We start from the raw sequence: 24,575 nt of genomic DNA, 5'->3' as shown, positions 1-24,575 counted from the left end.
ATGATAAAATATATTTAATTAATTAAAAATGCTCTATGCTTTTGATTACAAAGATATATTTTCTTATAAACAGCAAAATTCTTTTAATAAAGATTATCTTGTAAGAAAAAGTGACAGTAATAACTGATTAATAATTATAGTCATAACAAAAAACCAAATTAATGATAATCTTCATTTTACCGCGATCACTTTTTACTGTAGAATATTATTTCATGCAGAGAATTTTAACTTGAGCTCTATCGAAAGAACTTCCGATCATCCAACCGTGAAGTAAATTTTCTTCAGATGCCATGGAAAGTGTTCTCGACTAGCTATAATCCTACGGAAAATTAAGTATTTCTACGTTGGAATAAAGCTATGACATTGATTAATCGTCAAATAGCGCAGGTGCGTTTAACCCCTTCGCTTACGAGAAGTTTGATCGAGGCAAGTTGACGATGCGCTGAATATTAACAGCCATCGATTTTGCCCTCTATACCCAGAAACAGAGAGAGAGAGAGAAAGAGAGAGAGAGAGAGAAGGGGCGCGCGCGATATGCACTTTACGCGCGGCTTGCAATCTACGTTGCTAATGCGTTTCATTACGCACAAAATAACGAAAATTGCGAACACGGTAAAACTTGATCGAAATAAATATAGGTATTTAGATCACCGTTCAGATACTCTGTTTTATACACCTGTCGTTATCTCGTTATCATCAAGAGATCCATTACCTTCAAATGAATATTTTTTTAATGATTTTACATGTGTGTATGTGTGGGGGGGGAGGGGGTACGTGCATAGCGCCAGAATGCACGATGAATTTTATACGTTCATTTTAAATGATACATTATTATTCGAGCACTCTGGCTGTAATTAAATTAAATTTAGAACGATAACATGATTTATGACAACGCACAGATGCAAAGAGGATTTTGATCTAGATTATAACTTCATGTTTTATAAATTCTGTCTTAAATACGAATAAATGCTACAAAAGCTGTGTTTTTATTCTGAATTCTTCGCAATATTATTTTTGAATATTTGATAGTGTGATCAGAGGATCAAAGGACAATCAATGGACAATCAGACTAGTGTAATCGGATACGACAAGTTTCGTCCTTTGACAGGACAGAGAAAGCAGAGAACACCCTACTGGTTACGACACGTTGAATTCGGCGGTTCCTTTGGCCCAGTGCTTTGTGCCAAAGCATTCTGCCTCTCCAAAGGTGGACGGACGTTAGGTCAGATTGCCGATCGCAATGATCGACGACCCGAGCGCAATGCAATTTCTCAGATGTTAGCGTTTCGGTAAGGAATGACGTCAATCGGTCTGTCATCGTGATTCGCACGGTCCCATCATTCCGCGTTCCATCATTTTTACAGTGCAGCTGAAGTAGATCGAAGCTGCCATCCATGCCTCTGGCAATTTATTGAACTCTTCATTTTTCAATATCTTCAATTTTTGAAATCTGGTTTTTATGAACAGAATCCTTTATCATCCTGAGCCTGAGGCTTGAGAAAAAAATCGAGACTTAGAATAAAAATAAAACTTTATCTTTAATTTTTTAAATAATTAATTGAATCACGAAAAAGAGAAAGATACGTTAATTTACGTGGGAGGAGAAAATGCCTGAGACATACAGCCTCCCTAAGATGGAAGTCGAGGGGAATTTACGTATGCCGCATGCTCCTGGGGCCGGCCTCAGGGGTAATGTGGGGCTCGCACCCACAGTAATAATATACTATGATATAATAAATATATTATAAACAAAGTTAGTATTCTAAGAGAGTTTCTCCCGCTATGTGACACTAGAAATACGAGTTAATGGAATATGGTTCTCTTATTTCTTCGAGAAGGGAATCTATTTCACCGCGCAAACATTCAATTTTTCATTTCTTAGAACTTTCTGAAAATAGTCTGAAGGCACATCTTTTGTATATCTGATGGAATAGCTGTGTCAAATATGCAAAGATCAAAATGCAGACGCATCAGCATCGTACCACAAATGCAATATGTAGAGTTTGTTGAACGTGTTGTTTGATTATCATATCGAATTTACCAAAGATGAGTAAATTCTCGGCATCCATGCTATCAAATGGAGATTGTTGATCTTGAAGCCAAATAATTCAAGGAAAACCATCGCGTGATTGTACAATGTTTATGTAGGAAATCACGATAGTTCAAACATTCGTCATTTAATTGGATTGACGTCTGACATTCGAAGAATACGAAAAGAAGATTTTACCATTTTCTTACCGTTTCTTGTATTTGTCTTGCCTTGCGATCTCTTCAATTTATCATTTTAATTAATTATTTAATTAAATCAATTATATTATTTCGTAACTGTTAATATTTTCATAATTCAAGATAAACGCGATTTTAAAAATTTTCATGTTATAATGCTGATTACATAATACAGTATCAGAGGCAATAGCATGGCTGTTAATATTAATTTCAGTTTGAAAGTAGAGTTCGAAAGTTCTTTCGATATTGTGTGAACTTAACTCGGTATTTTTAGAGAGATGCAGAGGATGCTTGTAATAAAATCGCTCTTCGCGAATCGATCTTTTCTGTAGTACCGTTTCTCTCTCCTATCTTGAAAATCTCGGAATCAGTACAGCTGATATATCACTTACGCTCATGCACTTTAATTTATTTCGAATCTTTAATATAATATATATTGTTGGCTATTGGGATAATTATTATCGATACTCCACAAATACCTGACGTTCCTAAATTTTTCACGATTTATTTACGCTAATGGTTTAACAGAAATTCCTATTCAACCGTTATTAATTTTATTTATCCATCGCATGTTATAATTATTTATTATTAACAAAATAATTTATTACAAATATTAATACGTGTAGAGAAATAATAATTTATTACTTATGTATTAATATATGCAAAACATCAAGATATACTTATAAGAATTTATAGATATATTCTTAAAATTCAGTTCTCTCTGATCATTATTCGCAAACGTGAAAAGCATTTGCAGAACACGAAGATTGTTTGTGTACTCTCAACAAATCGCTTGAATTTCCGTCAAAACACACCAACTGTAGGGAGTTCATAGGACGTGCGCGGAAAAATTTGATTGCCGCAGAACTGCATCGCGGTACTGAAATATGACTTCCTGGTGTGCGGGGTTGTCCGTGGTTAATTCTGTACTACTATTTCGAGAGAAGTACGTGCGCACGATTCCGGAGTAAAGCAGTAAAATACCGATTCCGTTAGCGCTCCGTTTTTCACGCCGAGCAATGTCATCGATAAATTAAAGCACGCTAATGAGAACACGATCGTACGCAATACCATAATTAAACACTTTCCCGCGAGATTCACGCAAAAACGCTGATTGACATAATTTATTAAGCATCGCGTATATCATTCTCGGTTTTATTTAAATGGTTGATGCTTATTCGAAATCAGGTCATGCGCTGCTTCCATGTGTCTTTTCCCAATCATTTTTCCCGTCATTTTGCATGCACGATGCAATTATGATTTCTTCGTGTTCAAAGTAAGTCACAACGCTTTATGACATAGAATAAGTATGTAATATTACATCGAGAATCCCTGCTCGTAATATACACTTTGTTAAGCTTGCAAAGTGAATTGCATTCGTCGCACAGTGTGAATCAGAAAAATTTTGTTGCGTCGCGAAGGATGAGAATTTCTGCATGTCTCTAGTGTGTCATAAATATTTATGAATTCTTTAGTTTCATATATTTATGTATAAGACTGCAACAGCATATTAATTAGGTACCTACATACTCTCTAAAACTGTATTTTGATGAATAAAGCATTAATATAATTTAAACTGAGCGTAACTAAAATTAAATTACAAGAAAATTGATTAGTAATGAGAGAATCTATGCAGTTTTAATTACATGCACGGTAATAGGCAATCAGTGTTTTTGATTTAATTTAACTGATATTTTTCGGACAATTTTAGATTGTAATATTAATTTGATTAATCAAACGCAATTAAACATAAATGCATTTAATTAAACGGTATTCCGATTGATTCACTGAACTATCGCGTATAATCTCTTTCTCTCTATTTGATCACTAATAGAAATTTTTAAAATATTTTGCAAATGTTCAACTTTTTATTGCCGACATACATTCTCTTGAAAATATTTTATTCCGATATATTTTATACATAACAATCTTGTCTATTCGCATATTTCGACAAATATTGATTTTTAAACAGTTCTCAATATAAAATAAATGTAAATTAAATTGAAAATACCTAACGATATAAATTGCAAAAATATTTGTTAGAGGGAAAGAGAGAGAGATTTTTACATTTTAATATTTTATTTTTCCCATTTTTATGACATGCAAATTATTTTTTAGTATATTTGACATAATTGTATTGTTTTTTTTTCCCAATGCTTTATTTATAATTATATTTTTAATTAGGCAGGACATTATTTAAAATTCTTTTTTGGGATTTACAGTGTTTTCCGTTTCCTACGTAGAATAAGTAAATGATAAGTAACAAACAAAATACGATAAAAGCAGGATAACGGGCAATTCGGGTTAATCGGTTGAAAAGACATGATAGCACCTAAAGAAACATCTTTTGTGGTTTTCACGAAAATGGATACCGTAATATAAACCACCCATTCTTATCCGTAAGAATATACGACCTCTTTATCTTGGTACTTGCTGAAACTAGGCTTTCGTTCCGTTACCTCTCAGTACATCAAAGCTATTATTCTTGCTTCGCGCCGAGAAAACCAAGGTATCGCTGGTATTTTGTCATTTATTCGACATCGATACTGAAAAGTGAATAATGAAAAAGAAGCGCCGGACATATATCATTTATATATCATCATTTTTAAATCTTAAAAAACCCATCTCGCTTAACTGTTTTCGCGTTTTCCTTTGAATTTGTATAAAGAAACTAATTTAAACACGTTGTATATATTCGAAAACATTTCTTTTGTTTATAGAAAATAAAATGTGAATATCCTTACCTTCTTTAAAAAATGCATAAATGTTTTAATTTCTTTTCGCTACCGTGCAAATCGTACTAGAGAAAGAAATGATCGTCCTGAGTCAGACTAAATATTATTCGAAAACCACAACTTTTATGGGTCGTAAAAGCGATCTGAAGATACAATAAAGAAGAGACCTTGATATTTTAACGGCGGTCGCAAGACTTCTATGAATAGCGTGAATATACCGACATTTAATATGGCGCGGCAATCAGGCAAAAACTGTATATTCTCGACACACTGTATTACTATATCTAAAGAGATAATCACGTCGAGCGTCGTCGAATCACCGCTGCCTTCGCATGCAAATAGCGGCATGCCGGGAGATAATTATGTCTCGCGATTTAAGAACGACACTAATCATCGTTTTGATTCTTACGCGAGGCGCATCGTTGAATGCATCTCTCGTACACAAAAGCACCGATACAATCATTGCTTTCCTCTCGCTTGAGTATTTTTCACGCGATTCATGCAAAAACGCGAACTCATCTCGGGAATGTTCCATTCCTGCTTATGTCCTCGTAGATTGTTCGTTCGAGTGCCCGACGCGTTTTCATTAAAGGGTCGCGAGCGACAAGATAAAATTTGACGATGTTGACTTGTAGACGAGAATTGAAGCTTTTATGTATGCAAATTAATATAATTTTATATGAAATAGGAAACGTTTATATGTTTATTAGTTATTCATTATGAATAGAACAAATTGGTAGTGTTACATTATTGTATCTCTGTATCTCTTTTATTTAAATCTTAATTGCTGTGGTTGAATAATATAATTATTATGGTGGGATCACACGAATATAAACGGCGCCAATATCTGTATTAATAGATTAACAAGTACCTAATATAAACTCCATTCTATTATTAAAGTACAAACGATATTTTTCTTTGAATAACGATATCTTATGCAAATTATCTTAACAATTTTAACTTGACAATTTCTTGAAAAAAATTCCAACGTACACATGCGCGTATAAACTCACGGAAAATGTTTCATTAAGAAATAACTGCGTCGAACGTATTATTTATTCCGACGGGGAAAATTTATTGCCGGACTGAATTTCCTCCTCTTGCGGGTTGCGAGACTCGACGCTATCGAAGGCTTTTACGTGCAAATGAGCGTTTCTCTGTGCTTTCCCGACGCGGTCAGTCCGATGTCGATTGCAGCGCGGCACGAGAAGTATCCATCTAGGGAGCTTTTTTTATCGCGGCTTTTTTTCCATCGCGCGGAAAGAACGCACACACAGTCGAGACGGATAATCGCGCGGCATCGTTTCGAGAGTCCCCGTCGTCGCCAGGCGGTTTGAGTGCTCGAGAGAGAATGGGTATTTCCTGGTTCTCGGAATACAGAATGGCGTATCGCGATGCCATTTGTCAGTAGTGGTGAGATCCATCCACTTCGGGCGGGCGGTGCGTCAAAAAGAGAAAAAGCCCCGGTCTTGTTCCGTGACGAAAACTCGCGGGAAGATTTGAGTGGAAATTGCCACGATGGTTGGCGAACACGTGTGCCCCCACTGATTCAATAACGAATTTAAAAATTACGTTATCCTCAAGAGTTTTATCTCGAGGGTTGTTCTCACGCGCATAGCATCTCGGTATACACGTGCCGAGTATCGAACGCGTCCGTTGAGGATATACTCTCTTAAATTATCTTCGATCCTGTCGCTCGCGCCTTATCCTTTTCAACGCGCACATTGCGCGAATTGTCACGTATGCGCTTCCTATACTTCGCCGTTCGTCGAATAGAATCTCGAGATTGTGCACGTTATATTGAGGAAAAGGACGGTGGGAGGAAAGTTAGCGCCCGGACTGAGCAAGCTCTGCTGTAATACTGTTCCGCAAATAATGCCGTGCCATGACTATTGTAGGTAGAAGAACACGGCTTGATAACGCAATACGAAGCAAAATGGAATGAAGTGTGTAATTTGAAGATCGCTTTAGACGATTCGCGTATAATAATTTGTGACAAAAAATTCGAAAGTGAGATCAGACTCGATTTACAATTAAATATATCACATATTTTGATGTATTATATTTTCAACACATTCAGTATTCTGATTGTACATGTACTTGTGGTTTTTTTAAAATGTTTCTTGTAACGTATGTAACGTGAAATTATAAATAGAATTTTATGTGTAATGAGTAATGTAAAGTTTTATATGATATCGATTATATCGTTTTGCCTATTATATTATACTTGTGTGCCATATTACATAAATATGTTACGTTTGCATGTGCATTATCGAAACGTTGCGATAAAGTTTCACACTCTACTCGCATTCACCGTCGCAGTTCCTAGAGATAACGGCATTGCAGCACAAATCGCGTTTTCATAATAATAGTATCTATATCGCATCTATGTTACGTGCTGTAAATTCGATTACTTTCCGGAACGACCGGGTGGAGGAGCTTATGGAATTTATAGGGACGATAGTAACGTGCAAACTCTCATAGAAAATGAACAACTACCATTTACGTCTTGCAGCACGATGCAGGAATCACAATGAAAAGTTTACTATTTCGTTATTGTTTAATAAAATTCATACAGAATTGAAAACGATTGATACTGAGATTTTAAAAAATAATTATAAGAAAAAAAATTAAGTCAAACTTAAGTCTCCCTTAAAAATAACAGAGTAAATTTAATATCAGTTTAAATCAAATTAAAGACTGCCAATTTTTGAAGAGATTATAAAAAGTTTAAGAAAGTCAAGTTTACGAAAGTTTTGAAGAATATTTAAAAAGAAATCAGTGTTTTCAATATTTATAATGAATTTTTAATCGAAGGAATGTCTTAAAAAAATACAAGTTTGAGTTTATATACTACCTGATACATCAGTACGTATATAAATATATAAAAGTATATAAATTCCTCTATACAAATTCTTTTATGCAAATTGTAATAAATTTATGTACATTTTCTGTCATGGCTTCAACCCTTTCTATAAAATGTATTTAGCTTTACTGACTTTTAATCCCTTTCCCTGCATCGACTAATGCGCATGCATTTTAATGGATGATAAACGGACGATCTGTATGCCAGAATGTCCTACGTGTATAGATATATATGCACGTTTTAGCGTATAGGAGACTTAGCACAAGCTGATTGCCAGATTTGTGCGATAGCGCTTCCGCAATTATCCTCCCTTCACACGCGGATTGCGAAATCTCATCGGCTGGACGCGGAAGCGGATGTTCGCTAATCGCCATGAAATTCCTTTATGCGCGGCTCGATCGTTTCCGCCCCGAAGGACGTGGAATCACGGATGTAGATGGGACGTTGCGATGAAGTCCGTTGAAATTGCGCGCGCGACGGCTGGCGCGAGATTACGAGGGGGTAGTTCGGGCGACGGTGGATCGCGTTAAATCGTCTCATGATCCTTGACACGGATGCTGAATAATGCCTCGCGTTCGTCGTTCTCGCGTAACTCATTTCGATGCCGCCGGAAGTTAGTTGTTTCGGCGCACGTAATCATCAGGCTCAGCCGTTAATTTCTGGTCTTTCTCACGTGAAAGCGATTCAATCTTTTGATTTCATTCAGCCATATGTTCGATCAGATATTATCTTACGTATCATGTACGATAACATAAATTAATTGAATGCGTTACGTCTGAGCAGCTTATGTTTCACGTCGGAAGGATTAATCTCGCTTCCCAATGGCTAGCGATCACTAAGCAGTATTGATTGCCATCTGGCATGGCTATCCTAAGGACTTTAATCCATTGATAAAGATATATGGAGGTCTTTGGCCAACAATCGGGCTGCCTCTTAATGGCTGATTCTAGAGATCAATAAGCCATACAATTTAAGCGGACAGATGTATTTGGAAATAGAGTTAGTATTCACGGTATTTCAGGATGACACAGACGATTGCATTTAATTGTTTACTAAAAATTTCATGAAACACACACGGATGGTCGAGCAATTTCGGGCGCAATTTATAAGTTGACAATGGCGCAATAAGTTTCTATCAATATATTTTTAAATTATATATCTCTCCATTCTCTCCATTCAATTTCACTGGAATAAATTCTCTCCGATACCATTTCCATTCACTCATCTTTTATAGCGCGGTATCCATAAAATGTGATATGACTTGAAAGCAAAACGCTATCAGAGCACGATATCAAGACAATATCTTATTGAAAACCATTTCGTCGAAAGGATATGTAGCACAATCGATGACTTTGTCTCCCGATTCCCTCTTAACGACCTCCTGGCTGTTTTTCTGAGAGGAGGCGGCCGGTATCTTCGTCGATTCCACCGCTATTGAGCGGGTTCGGGTTCCATTGCTGATTTCACTGGTTGCCGGATGCGTTTTCACGATAGAGCCGCACTGCGGCTTGAACGTTACAAAGCGATTGATAACGGACGCATGAAATGACGGTAGCCTATTGAAAAGCTGTTGTGCGAGTCGCGCTACACTGCGACTCGAAACGTCATAAAGGAGCGTCGCTCTCTCGCTCTCGTCTTCAATTACATAAGTCTGATATAACGTGTTCAAGGAGTAATCAATGGCGGAGGAATCAATAGCGTATTGCGTATCGGCCGACCGGACGCTAAAGAGAAAAAAAAAACAGGAGGATGAAAGTAAATGAGGAAAAGCAGAGGATTCAATCAGACAAGAACGTTTTCTTTGCAAAAGGGAAAATGTCGATAATTAAGATAATTAGGACATAAAGTTTAACCTATAAATTATAATTAAGTTTCATAGATTGAAGAAGAAATTGCATATCTCGTTAAATAAAATATAATTGGAAAAATGCATCTTTGGTCAAAAGACGTTTGCGTATATCTATTTTTTGAGATAATTTGACATACAGATAAAAAATATTTTTACAAAAAATATGTGTGTTAATTTAAATTGTTTTTATTTCTATTAATATATTAAATGAGGCAACCTTTTTCCTCTTTATATAAAATTATTCCAAAAAGAAATGGGGAGTAACAAATACTTTTCATATATATCTAATAATTATATAATGTGTTAAAAACTTAATTACGGTTATCGTAAACGATAAACAATTATTTTTAATAAAAGTTTTAATTGATCAAATTAATATCGATTTTCCACTCTGCCCTGGTAGTCCAGCGTGTTTTCCAGTGTTAGAAGCTTAATTGCATGTTTAATCTCAATCGCGCGGCAAAAGCTAACAAACACTCCCGCAGCGTGCGCGTACTTGCACGCACGCAAGTGTACTCGTCGAAACATCGAACCCTTTGAAGCTCAAAATGAGTGGCTTGACGCTGTAAACAGTTTAAACCTCATTTATTTTTTAAAATTTTATCGACGCACGCCATCATTCGCGTATCTTCAGTCGCGTTAAGTTTTTTTTAAGTAAAATAAGACCGCCGAAATTCATTTAACATCCCAACTGAGGGTGCTCTGATACTCCGATAAATCGTTTACGGCGAAACTTAGTTCCCCGTAATGCACTCAATTACCATGAACCATGAACTATCCGGAACCATTAAATGCCAACTACGAACACTCCGCCCGCGAGTAATTTAAAGATGATGCAAACGATCTCTCTTTAGTGACCGTTAATATCGAAAACGAACATTAGATGCTCGAGAAAACCAAGCTCCGGTCCTATATAAACCATGTCATAAATGTAGCCGGTAGATCTCGCGTTCTTCTTTACCTTCTATGTATATCTTCTATGTATACCTATATGATTACTCACGTACGCGTTGTGCACATATGCAGTCTGCATTAGGAAGATGAAAAGTAACAGAAACTGAAATAGTAAGTACACGAAACAATTCACGTAACGATAACCGAAACTTTAGACGAGCTCGCAAGTATAATTTATATGATTACTTTATCCCTCGAATCCGCTCAAAAATATTCCAGTTTCAAACAGTATTCGTTAAATTAGGATTTTTAAGTGATTAGGATTTCAAGTCTTACTTATGTTTACGTTATTTTCATAATACATCGTGAAGAAATAAAAATCGTGAAACATAACAAATCGCAATTATTGTTTCGAGTATTTAAATAACCAACTCTAATTTCATACACATAACGTTACCTAATATAGAATACAAATAGTAATTTAGAGAGATCATAAAAGCACGATTTGCTATAAAATTTGAGACAAAATTCCATTATAACTTTGTGCATTCTCGATACACGTGTGCATTTTTATATATATTCTGTATTTTCTGATTTTGCAAATAATTTATTATATTATGAATTATATATAGCGTACGCACATATAAAACTCACTTTTTCAATGATAATTTGCATCAGATTTTAGGATAGAATTTTATTTATATATAATTTTATTCGGAATTCTAATATGAATTATAGATGTGATCCCTAAGATGGATTTAGATTATAAACTTCTGTCTCTTACTTCTGTTACGAATTGTAGATGTATTTAAAATAAATCACATGAGAGATTATTTCTTATCAAAATCTTTATTGTTATTAAACCGCGGCTGCCAGTTTCTTGTTTATTGTGAGATAGGCAATAGCATTAGGAATTAATTATTTTTAAAATTATATTGAAAGTTTTTTTTTTTAAATTAAAAAAAAAGTTTTCAAGGGAATTGAAATTGACATATTCAGAGAGTTGGTTCCTCATCGAATTTAACGATGCGTAATGAAGGTTTATTTTCGGTACAATTTTCTTTATGACAGTATATTCATCGATGCCGGGCGAAATACAAGTACAGGGGCTTGAGTGGCTAAACCCTCAGCCGCAGGGGCCGATAACCAGATGATAACCGGCTCTTACCCGTTAAATCCATTAACGCCACCGGCGATTAATCGGTTTCCGTGGCGCCGTGCTGACGGCGAGCTTCTCAAATTTGCAATGGAGGGTCGCAATTGACCGAATCAGTCAATGTTTATACAGCCCTAGAATTCTCAGTATTCCAATCAGCTCAAATCTTCGACAGATTTCGAATCGATTTCTCCTATACGAAAATATTAGATGTGAATAGCATTTGAATTATTATTTGACAAATACAAATAAAGAGCTAGAGAAATTATATTTTGAGCTAATTTCACGATATTTATTATTATTATTAAGCGGTTATAGGATAGAAATGTGCGAATTGAAAAATAGGATAAAAGTATTATTTAAAGAGATTTAAAGAGACAATATTTTTTAATTGGGAAAACATATTTTTAATAATAAAGTTAAGATACAAAATTATAACGAAAATATTGAAATAATAAACAATATAATAGTCTTAAATAATCATTACAATCCATGCGTGCCTGTATAGTGGCCAAGATTTTAGCTTCGATGAATTATCTGAGACAAAAAAGTAGGAATATTTTTTAACTTTATATTTGTCATTTTCGGTTTGCGGAAGGAATTTAGAAATATTTTATTTCTCATGAAACTAAATACATCTTTAAACATGGAAATTTTGTTTTCTTAAAAAAAATTTGTTTTTTAAACTTAAGAAAAAGATTAAAAGTAGGAAAAAGTCTCCGTGAACTGATGCAGAATATTATTACATTAAACTTTTACTTTAAAACTTTAATACTTTAATACTTTAAAATTTTAAGTTGATCGGGTAAACCGTGTTTGAGTTATCGTGACCACACACTTTTCTCAAAATATTATTTTCGAAAATAATGTTTAGAGAAAAGTGCGTCTGAAATCTTCGGACGTATAAATGTTTAATTATTTACTTACAGCTATTAATCTATATCAGCTTATTTTTATGACTTTAAACTAGTAAAAAATAAAAAAATTCAATTTTTTGAAATTTTTAAAGTCCTATAATTCCTTAAGTCCAGATCTGATAAACAAAAAAGGCAATGTGAGAAGTAAAAACAATTGGGAAAAATCGAGTTTAATCAGTTCGTACGTAAAAAGTACATATAATTTGCATTAGATAAAACAAGCTATATTTAATATATAATCTATATGATATTTTTCATAATTAATTTGTATTTAATTATTTTTAAAACAAATACGTCTTCTATTTTTTCTAATATAAATTTATCTATTATCTACATAATCTATTTAATAATAGTTAGATACATATATACCCTAATATACCCCTATATATTAAATGTAGTGTGCTATTGTAATAACTCGCTACCCCGTTCTTTCATGCGTTTATGGATAAGGAAGTTTGGGCACGTATAAATTGTACGCACAGCCGTATTCATTCCGACGCAGTCAACCATACGAGTAACATATTGTTTGACAAGGTGCGAGCTCGGTCAAAGTCACATATAAATTGAACGCGCCATACGCGACGCTACAAAATCTCGCCCGGCGAGACAACAACATAGCAATACAGAGTACACATTATGAAACTATTTGGAATGGATTCCGACTGGAATTATTCCGTTTTTCCTAGAAAACACAATAGAAATAACTATACAATTCCGATTGGAATCTATTCCAAAAATTTTTATAATACGTACTCAGATAGAGCGAAGCAGTACAATAAGTGATAGTAATTGTATCGCTATACTGTTCAATGTGCTGAAATATATAAAACGATTCCGCAATTGAAGTAATATCACTTGGATTATAACGCGATTCTGTATCTTTATTATATTTTGTCACAACGGTACTTATATTACAACATACAATAATGTAATAGTAATGTTTAACCGATATCCTAGAAACTGTGGGCATTACGATCGATATTGGTTGTTGTATATTCGGTAGAAAATAGAATCGTTTAATGAGGCGCGAATATTTAGCACAATGTGGAGAATTGATATCATATATCACGATTATAATTAATATCAACGGATAATTTAATTATAATAATGATATAATTAATATTAATACCAATAATTTAATATAATATAACAATTTCTTATCGCTAGCTTTGTCAATACTTCGAGAAAGTTACATTTGGTGATTCTTACAAATTTTATAGTATATTGGTATTGTATTTAATTTTGAATTTTATCATGAATCTCTTAATAAGATGTTTGAAAGAGAGATAATTCTTTTCTAAGTTCTATAATGCATTTTGAAATTTTTTTGTATTTGAATAATTATTATTAATTATCAAAATATTATATTGGTAATAGGTCGCAATATGAGTTCTGACATCGTAAATAATACTATCGTGATCAATAAATTAATTATAACATATTAATATCAGTTTTCTGTACATTTTCTCGAAGTAAACACGATGATTGATATTCCTACACGAAATAAAAATAAATTACACACTCGGTATTATGATTATCAATATGTAATAATAATAATAACGCATTGATATGAAATTGGTACAAAAATACAAACAGTAATATAATATTAAGTAAAATAATGAAATATTAACAGAACTTGATTTCTTTAAATATGATTTCTCTCTTATATTATAAATGTAAATATAAATAAATGTTTTTATATGTATAAAATAAAATTACTTGGAATTAATATATATCTTTTGTTAAAAATGAGAAGAAAACACATTTTTTCCGCCCAAATATATTGTGTACGAGATGAAATAAACATAAAATTAAGCATAATGAGCGTATAGAACTTATGATTAAATTCGCAAATTTCGTTTTACGATAACATTCGAGTGTACATACGTGAGATAAACAGAGAAGTGCAATCAACATAAAACGCAAGGGAATGCTCGTTTCCGGATATTGTTGCAGCGGTTGAGATGGCTCGATGGACGACGAGGGACGTCGCGAAATGATGAGTCCAAAGTGCCATTCAATTTTAATTAATTCCAATCAAACAAAAAATACGTTCTTTTAGCTACACTCTTTCTTTGCAGTTTCTACTATTATTTCTATTAATCTACAAAATAAAATTATTAAGAAATAACGTCAGTTATTTAAATTAGAAATAGAATGACTCAATTGCTTTCTTTATTCTTTACAATCATTTTTCTTATCAAAGTATAATGTTGTATATAAAATTTATATATGAATGGAAGTTTTAATCGATCCCCTTAGAGTTACAATTCTCATCCATCACTACCCTTCTCCTCTCACTTAACCCTTTGGACCAACGGCTTAACGTCTCTTTCCGAAAGACGGAGCCCAGTTTGCTCCGCACAAGAGCCTATCTTGCACGGAGGGCGCAGCTTTCGGTAAATAAATTCCATGTTTACATGCTCTAGTGGACTCTAACCTGGTTCTTCAGATTACGAGTCTGGCGCTCTACCACTAGACCACACTGCCGCCATATTAAAAAAAAAAAGAAAAAAAAAGTATTAAAAAAATATTTAATATGCAGGTAATCTATAGACGTACAATTTATACCAATTATTTTGTATAAGAGTATATCTATAGATTACTTGTGTATTAAATGTTTTTTTTTTTTTTTAGATTTCACTTGGTCAATAATCTATAGTTTACAAATATACATGTATTCAACATCGATTTTATGTGTGGCGTAACGAATAAAAATCAACGACTTTTGGTCAGATTTGAACTCGGATCTTCGGCTCGTTAGAGCAGCGCACATCTCTCTGCGCTATGATCGCCACGTGTTATATATGATATATAAATATATATAAGCATAAATTCATACAAAATATGAAATCTGTAATTTTATCAGAATTATATTTCAGATAATAGTATTTGTACGTATATTTTATCCCTTTGTAACTCCTGGTAACAATACTGTTACAAACCGGCAAAGTGTCCATCAAAATTCTAAATCATGAATTTATCTGTTGTAAATCAATTTAAAATAGTTGTCATATACCAACGCATCAATACAGTACGCGACCAAAAATATAGATGGCGTTCAGAGTTGATTCCGTTCATTCGAACGGCGCATTTTCTAAAATGAAATTCGTTTCGACAAGTCGACATTTCAATATTGATGAGTTACAAAGGGTTATGCATAAAAATTGTAGAGTATATTGCGCAGTTAAAACGAATACATTATACTATATGCGTAATAATTACATTATTCGCAACATTGATGTTTAGTGGCAAACATAAAGACAATTTTGCCTTGTTAAATAGTACCTATAGTTATTGTATAGTTTTGTGCTTTACGCGTTGCTTTGCGATATTGTATATGCATGTTTCTACTAATGCGATTTTCATATGTCATGAAATTTTTATATATAAAGCTCTTATAGATCTTTATAATATATATTATTACATACTTAGAATTTTATATACTTTTAAATATTATCGATACAAACTTAGTTTGTGCAAAAATTACAGTTGTATCATTCATTTCTATAAAAATCAAAAAATAATAGTACTTATTTTACACAATTTTTAGTCATGAGATTCCAGGAATTTTTTTAATTTGTGACAATCTGCAATTCGAAAGTTCGCAATTAATTTCAATTAATTTAGGTCAGTAATGAATTTCTATGTGATGAAAAAACTGCCGAAAATGATATATAGTTCGGCATGGCGCGATAAATCGTACGTGATAAATCGTTATGTAGTCTCACGACGCTGAAGAACCCAATTTTCTTAGCGCACGTTCTTTCTTGGCTCAGTTACTATCGGAAGCCAGTGCATGTTATAAGACCTCACTGCACAAGAACTGCGCTTTATACAGAGCATGTCGTAAGATTTATATTATTGTAATAACGCGATACTTTCTTTATTGAATTTTGAGAAAATCTTCCTCCAGCAAACATCTAATTAGACGTCGACTTTTCTGCGATTTAAGTTTTCAAATGAGTATCTTGATAATTAAATCTCAAGACAATTTCGGTAGAAAAATGGCCTCAAATTGCGAAGGAAGAGGCCACTATAGGGGGTATTGTGTATAGTAAACGTTACCTCATTAAGAAATGGGTGTCGCGCGAGAAAATGGTAATTATCGCGAATATAAATCGAGAAGTCGAAGCTAAATTCGTTCGTTACTTTGTCGAGCAATAAAGAAGTGGGAGCGTTACCTCATTAAGAAATGGGTGTCGCGCGAGAAAATGGTAACTTTCTTAGTCCGGATACACGGTAATTTGCTATGTTCGCGCAGATAACGTTGATTGCTATTATCCACAATTCGTGTGCTATTGTGCACGAGTTTTTATCATTAAGAATATACCTTTTTCCTTATCTGCAAAAAAATGGTAGCAACAAATGCCATAAATAAAACGAGGAAGAGTAGAAAAGAAGAAGAAGAAGAAAAAGAAGAGAGAGAGAGAGAAAAGGGAAATACTCTGCCTTACGAGGTGATGAAGTTCTTGTCTAAGTCCTTATAATCTCCTTCTAAGAAGTTAATTCTGTGATAAGCTAAGTCTTATTGTTAGGATTATATAGTCGTCAGATGACGACAGATTAGATGAATTTTATAGTAATTTACACAAATTCGTTTGTCCGTTACACCGTATAATTTTTTATCATTTTTTACGTTAATCCTCTTAGAATTATTTACATAAAATCTCATTATACTATAGCATTTGAGAAAGAAAAAAACTTATTTCCAAGTCAAATCTTGGTAACTGAATTTTTAAATAAGTTTAAAAAGATATCTATATATTCCAAGCGAATGATCAGATTTAGTTACCCAAAGCACATAACTCTCGAAAAATTGTTCACTTTATAATTTTAGAAATATTGGAGTTTTTGACATTTTAGCACTAAAGAAAAATTAATTTCAATGTAACATGTCATTAAAATTAAAATCATTAATTTTATACGGATTTAGATATACGCACTTGTGGATGTATCTCTTACGTATCTTTCTTGTTTGAAATTTTCATTGAATGAATCATAAGGGAACGTGGTTGGGACCGATCGATAACGCCAGAATGCTTGACGCACCCATCCGACCATGTGTCTTTCATTCAGCTCTTTCGTCGTCGCGTGGATATTTAAAAAGTGACATCGTCATGCTCTTTTTTCATGGCGACTACTCAATTTCTGTGCCAGCAGGCTGCTCTATTTTACCACGACATAATTGGCAAGCGGTTCGGTTTCGTTCGTGTTGTGAAATAGTAAATATATCACGGAAAGAAAAACAAATCATCGATAATAACGATAGCCATTAGCTCTTCTGTTACGATAGATTATTATCCATGCATAATTTATAAGTATTTTAAGGCACATCTAAATAAGTACTTAATTCAAATTCTATTGTTTGCAATGTAATAGTTGATATTAAGAATTCTGTGTGATCAGTTTTCATAATTTATTTGCTCCATGAAATATAAATATAAATAAATAAAATTTAAATTAAATTTTGAAATTTGGAGCCTATTGTTTCGACCCTAGTTTCAACATAATTATGCTTAAATTAAATATCTCTCCCTCCCCCTGCCCCCCCCCTCTCTCTCTCTCTCTCTCTCTCTCTCTCTCTCTCTCTCTCTCTCTCTCTCTCTCTCTCTCTCTCTCTCTCTTTCTATCCCTTACTATAGTCTCGAGAAACGCGTCACTTACCTAATTATTCCTTCTACGTCATAGCACTTTGTCTTCCATTCTCGACAATCACTATCATTAATTTGCATCAACAAACTCCCTTATTTAGCCTTCGAAGACAATCGTGTAAGGGCGTTGAAAGTCTTTACCGGCGTGCGACACTCTATTCTGGTATTATATATAGTAGGAGAAATGTTTTCTGAGGATAAGAAACTGAGCGGTGTGGAGGTTAATGAAATTAGTAGAGTCTGATTAAGCGAGGTACGTAGGTAATAGCAAATCGCTATGTAAGGCATTCGTGAAAGCAGCTCATCAAATCGAATTGTCCTGCAGCAGTCTTGCCAGTAGTATCACTGCGGTATTAGTCAGACCGATTTCAGTAGAATTGTTAAGGATTGGCCGTGCCAATTTCCGTAGGACTACCAGTGGCGCATTGGTCAGACCGAGGCATTGGTCAGTTCTCTGCGGTTTCCTGTACTCTCCAAACGTGCCCGCAACTGTTAAACTGTGCACGAGTCTTAGCTAGAATTTATCCCTCGATTAAACTGTTACTACGTGATCTTATGAATAATTGCCAAAATGTCCTAACTATTATGTGAAGTCTTCTCATTCGAATTTCACACACTATGTTAAAGTAGAAAAATACGCTGGCTTCAGATTTAATTTTGACAATGTGTCATATGCGATTTATTTCACATTTTAAGACATTATACTTTTTAAATATTATTATTCGTAAAATACACTGAGAAAAAAATTTTCTGCATTTTAGTAAATATTAGTATGCACAGACTGTGGACTCCATTTACTAAAATGAAGAAAATTTTCCTTTTTATTAGTACATGTGTATTCAATGGAGTTACAGTTGTATACAAACTAATATTTACTGAAATACAGGAAATTTTTTCTCAGTATATCATTATCGTAAATTATTGAAGGTGATAATGCGGTCTCGTACTTTTTCTACTGCGTATTCATCTGCATTTATATAGAGTCACGTTCAGAAAACTTAACGATATAGGTACTCGTCTTTTGAATTTCAAGTCATCCTCGTTTCTCACGAGGTCATATCAATTTTCTTCGCATTATCATATTAGTCGGTGCACAGATATTCCATCATATTTGATGGCTCAACGTCTGGTAACTGATCGAAACATCCATCCGTGTCGTTATTAAATGTCTTGCAACAACGCAGCGTATCGATCAGAGTTCGTATTATAAATTATCGAGCCTCGCGAAATTAAATACCACCCACATATTTCCCGTGAACAACATCGCACAATGAATAGAGAATCTGACAAGCGTCTGTACAAAGGATGGTAATCGCATACTATCGCAAAAGTTTTTGATTCATCGTCAGTCTATGAGAGATCACGTTCGCGATCGCTCGTGAAAGATAGATACAAAAAATAGAAACATGAAACAACGATATTCGTATCATGGCCATTAATGTCATTTAGCAAATGCGCCTGTTTAAATAAGTACCTATCAAAATATATCACCCCAATTATTCTTTGCTTAACTTTTTCATGGGGAATATCGTAGCGGATGCTAATTTAATACTATAAATATTTAAGAATCGTTTTTTAATTTCTCTCGTAGGAAACAGTATTTAACCGACGTCATTGCTATGCGTTTATGCAAACGTGTTTGAAATTCTCCTTAATACAAACGATAACGAGAGCGATGAGAATAGCAGACAGAAGACAAGTGTAATTACACGCGAGTCTCAATATGTATGCTCTACAAAGACTTTCCTTGATATTTCGTGTAATTAAATTCCGACGAATTCCGCTAAAGGTTGATTGCTTCCAAGCAAGCAATTATAATTTGTTTTGCGCGAAATTCAGTACGACGTATCCGAAAATATTATTTTTAATTAGAACGGAAAAGGAAAGCAAAGTATGGAGTGTAAAAGCCGTAAGAATCTATAAAATCACGAGAAAGGTTGTTTAGTTTCATTTCTGGGATATTTTTATATCATTCTTTCTAATATCTTTCCGATTATCTTTCATGCTTCGTGCATAACGAGGTTGGATTTCAAAAGTCAACGAGCAGGTGTTCGAAAATCTAAGAAATTTTTATTCATATTTATTGGTGCGTTTGAAATCCTGCTATTGTTTGCCAGTCAAGCAAAGAATGGCTGTGAATGTCGAATAAAAGAGATAAAATTACGGATCGACACTTCGCTAAAGTTGACTGAAGTCAACCCAAAAGTTGCATTCTTTCGCATCGAGATTTAATACCGTAAAATTTAATACTGTATAAAATGTCGAAATTAATACTGTTGCATATCATATGCGGAGAAATCTCTCGTTGTGTGAGTTTGATGAATAACAGGGGATTAGTTCGATTGATGATGTACACTTTTGTGTCTTTATAGTAACAATTTGATGTATCAGTGAATAAAAGACATCAAAGATACTGCATCAAAGTCAGCAATTAACTCTCCATTGCTTTCGTGTTAATTAAGCGAACATCGCCTCTTATTTTTTCCAATTTCTATTCAACTTCTATAGCCAATTTCTGTTGACTATTCTGAAGTTAACGGTCGGTTAGAGTTTAACAGACGTTGGAAATAGTGGCCCTTGATCTAAAAGAATGGGACAATGTCGTACTAATTACAGTGACAAACATACAGGCGTGGCACGGTGCTAACATGAGAGCACTGACGTTCGTTTGCTGAACGAGAGCAATCAACTGGAGAGTTAATCCTATTTCTCTATTTTTCGACATTTCAACTTTTATCCGCTTTTTGGCTTATAACAACTAATGGCTATTCTTCAAAGACTTCATTTTGATATGATATCGCACTTTCGTGTTTTTACACACACACACACACACACACACACACACACACACACACACACACACACATACGTATATATATATATTTTTTAAAATATATTTTTAACTATATTATTCACGAAAGTATCAATAATAGTTTAATTGATCAATGTATTCAGTTGATGCTTTTAAAGAATAATCCTCATATAATTTTATTTCTTTTCATTGAATATCAAAAACAATAAAATATCACATTTAATTTATAATAACAATTATAAAAAAACTGAAAATGTTGGAAATATGTTTTCAGTCAGACTTGCGGAAAATTTAGCATAATTATTTTTTCGCGAAATAATCGAAACACGATTTTCAATCACGATTACATAAAAGGAATTATTCATTACGGCAAAACTCTATATAAAAAAACTTTGAAAAATTACTAATGCATCTTTTCAATTATATCTCTTTGAAAAACTGTTTGTTAGAACATTACGAAAACATCCAATCTATTTAATAAAATCCAACGCAAGAATGCGCAAAAGGTAACATTTATAAATTAAACAAATTTTTTCCTTTTCCGTGCTAGTCAACTAAGAAAATTTTACACGGAACTACGTTAAATAACATCGGAAAGCTTTATTACAAAACCACTGCTTGCCTCTATCGAATTAAAAGAAAGAACAAAACTCTGCCGCAAAACGTTTTACAAACAAAGGCATTAGGTGAGAGGCGATTCAACCAAATGGAAGAAAGAGAATGCAATCCGGAGAAATAGTCGTATTCTTAAAGCTTTTAAATAGTCATACAGTTTTAAAACAGTGATAATTTATTCGAACATTTATCCGTTTTTATATGCTGACCATTTATTCGAACATTTCTGACAATTTTAGGAAGTTATAATTCAAAAATAAAGCATTTGTAGACGGTTAAGGTATTTTTATCATTATAATGGATAGAATGTATATTCCTGAAGTCTCGTTTCTTATTTGGGGCACACTCCGTGCATCTGTACCCCCCGCCCAGGGTTGAGACAGAGAAAGCGAGTGGTATTAATTAAAACCGTCGTGTCGAGCATGTCGAGCGGACACAGTGCTCGCTATCGCCTTCTTCGCGATTCTGTGTCGCTTTTACTAGCGCGCAAACAATTCTGTCGCTATCAACGGCTCTACCTGTTATGTGTGCTTGCTTTCTCGTCTTTCACCCCCCCCCCCCCGCATCGCCGTGCCATATCTGTCGTTCGGCGTCCGTAGGTCCATATCTATCGCGCCCCTCGCACGCATTACAAAGCGCGACGTCTGTCAAAGCTCGCAAACGCGCCACGTCATCTCTCTTGTCAGAGGCGGCTCGACCCGGCTTGGATCAAGGGCTCGGATCGCTCACTGAAAATTTCCGTTTGCATTTCCGGCTGATCAATCCTTCGCGTGTATAGTTTCCATTCTTTCGCGTTCCAGCTTTCGTTTGCATTAAGTCAATCGATTCCCTTCTTTCTCTCTCGTTTTTATCGATTCTGCTATAATTTCTCTATGCATTAATGTTTTTATCTCATATTACATCTACGTAAAATAATCTATGTAAAAAAAGTCTTCTCCGCATCGCTGAGCTTGTTACAGACTTTTAAAACAATTTGGATACGCTCCTACAAGCATACTTTCCTAACATCAAACCCAAACATAATATAAATGCAATATAAACAAGAGGTACTTCGTTATTACTCCGGATAATAATTTCCTCAGGACGTCAACCATTTTTTTCACCACGGATAAGCATTTACGTGTTTTGCGAAGCCATGGTCTACCTCAGATTATATATCGGGCACAGTTATTCAACAAGCGTGTTCGCTTAATCGCCGTAAGCCGCGTGCCCATAAATCGCGCATAATCTCTCCATGTTCATATTGCACGGTTTGCTTAATCCCCAACTTGAGTAATGCGTTAAACAGACAATAAGAAAGTCAGTATTCCCTTCGTCATTAATCCACGCGCGGTCGTATCGAATTAACGTTCCGTTTAAAAGCTCCCGTTAACATTTTATCCTTCGTTGCATAGCAAAAATTTTTCAAGAACTCTCGGCGATGCCACTCGTCGAATTTATCGAATTAACCGGTTCGCATTAATGTACTCGACATCGGCGCGTACAGTGCCACGGGAAACAAACGCGTGCAACTGGAAACTGCAATCTGAATGCTAGAACAATAAAAAGTATTATGCAAATGCGCGCGCGGAAGCACTTCGTTAACGGGCTACGGTTGTACGCGCGAGAATGTCCTCAACACTCTCTGGCATTATGATATAACTTTGTTTCAACAACCGTTCACTCGTTGAATATATATCGGATTGAATTCTCTATGACTGCGTCATGTGTTGTGCCGTTTCTCCGGATTATTATTTTAACAATAAGTAAGTTTATTTCGAAATTTCTCACGTAAGCTGACTCGCTAATGTCGTTACGAGACGTTGCCAACAAACGATATACCTATTTGCGAATGTATTTCACAGATACGAAAAGGGCTACTTTAAATTATTACGCAAATCTACTTTTAACGTGTGCGAAATTGATTTTGCAATTAAAAATGTATCAATAATTATATAAATTGATAAATAAACCGCATGGATATTGGATTGCGGTCAAAATACTTCATCGAAATTTAATGAGTCGCGTGTGCAATACAGACAAAAATTAATTACCACGGATTAACTTTCATCTATCGGTCGTGATGCATGCATTTATCACTTCGACCGTGCAAAGTTTATCAAATATACAATTATGAAGCTTGATGTACGGAATTGCAATCATTAGTGCCGTCATCGTGAATGCCGTTTCGCGTGTGGAACATTTCCAAATGCATTTCCGTCGCGCCGAACGAACGTGCATGCCGCGGCGTAGCCAGAAATAGTATTCTCGAACAGCATAGTCGTTTAGACGTGCGACAGAAATACGTCGAATTTTACAAGCTTGCGGTGCATCTTACTCTCTCTATCACGTGACATTGTTAGATACAGAGACGGCGGTCTTGTCCAACGTGCACCTGGTACCCACCGAGCTTGTCTCACTTGATTGCCCCGGTTGTTTCGCATGCCACGGATCGCAACAACAAACTGTGAATGCCAGCAGTTGCACGTGAAACGGGGTATTACTTAAATTAATGACGACGGTTGCGGGATAAACCCCCCCGTTGATTATCCGTTCACAATTTGCAGTCTTGGACATTTGCGCTGAATCGTACGACCTTACGATCTCAATTCCCTGAAAAATCGCGAATTTCTTAAATTACTACAGATAAGAGGAAAATTTGTAATATTGATTATGTACTTGTGTAAATAGTTGCTTAAATAACATGTTATTTCACTGAAAATTTATTTCTCATAATAAAGAAGAAAAATCTGTTTTTCTCTCGGACTGTTTGCTTTTTTATCGTTATCACGTGTAAATATTTTTTCATACGCGTCTTTTATTGAACATTTTTGTAGATGTATCAATAGCATATTATTCAAGAAGCTTATCT

At 34.5% G+C, this 24,575-nt stretch overlaps 1 protein-coding gene across 5 annotated transcripts in view; it reads right to left on the bottom strand.

Moving 5' to 3' along the window:
* Positions 1 to 24,575, bottom strand: part of LOC139774622 (prolactin-releasing peptide receptor) — a 62,707-nt gene that overhangs the window by 703 nt on the left and 37,429 nt on the right. The window lies entirely within an intron of this gene.

The sequence above is a fragment of the Temnothorax nylanderi genome, unplaced genomic scaffold, assembly GCF_030848795.1.
Source record: "Temnothorax nylanderi isolate EJ_2023f unplaced genomic scaffold, tnyl_v1.0 TNYL_tig0084_pilon, whole genome shotgun sequence".
Classification (NCBI taxonomy): Eukaryota; Metazoa; Arthropoda; class Insecta; order Hymenoptera; family Formicidae; genus Temnothorax; species Temnothorax nylanderi.
This window is presented reverse-complemented; position numbering and strand designations above follow the sequence as displayed.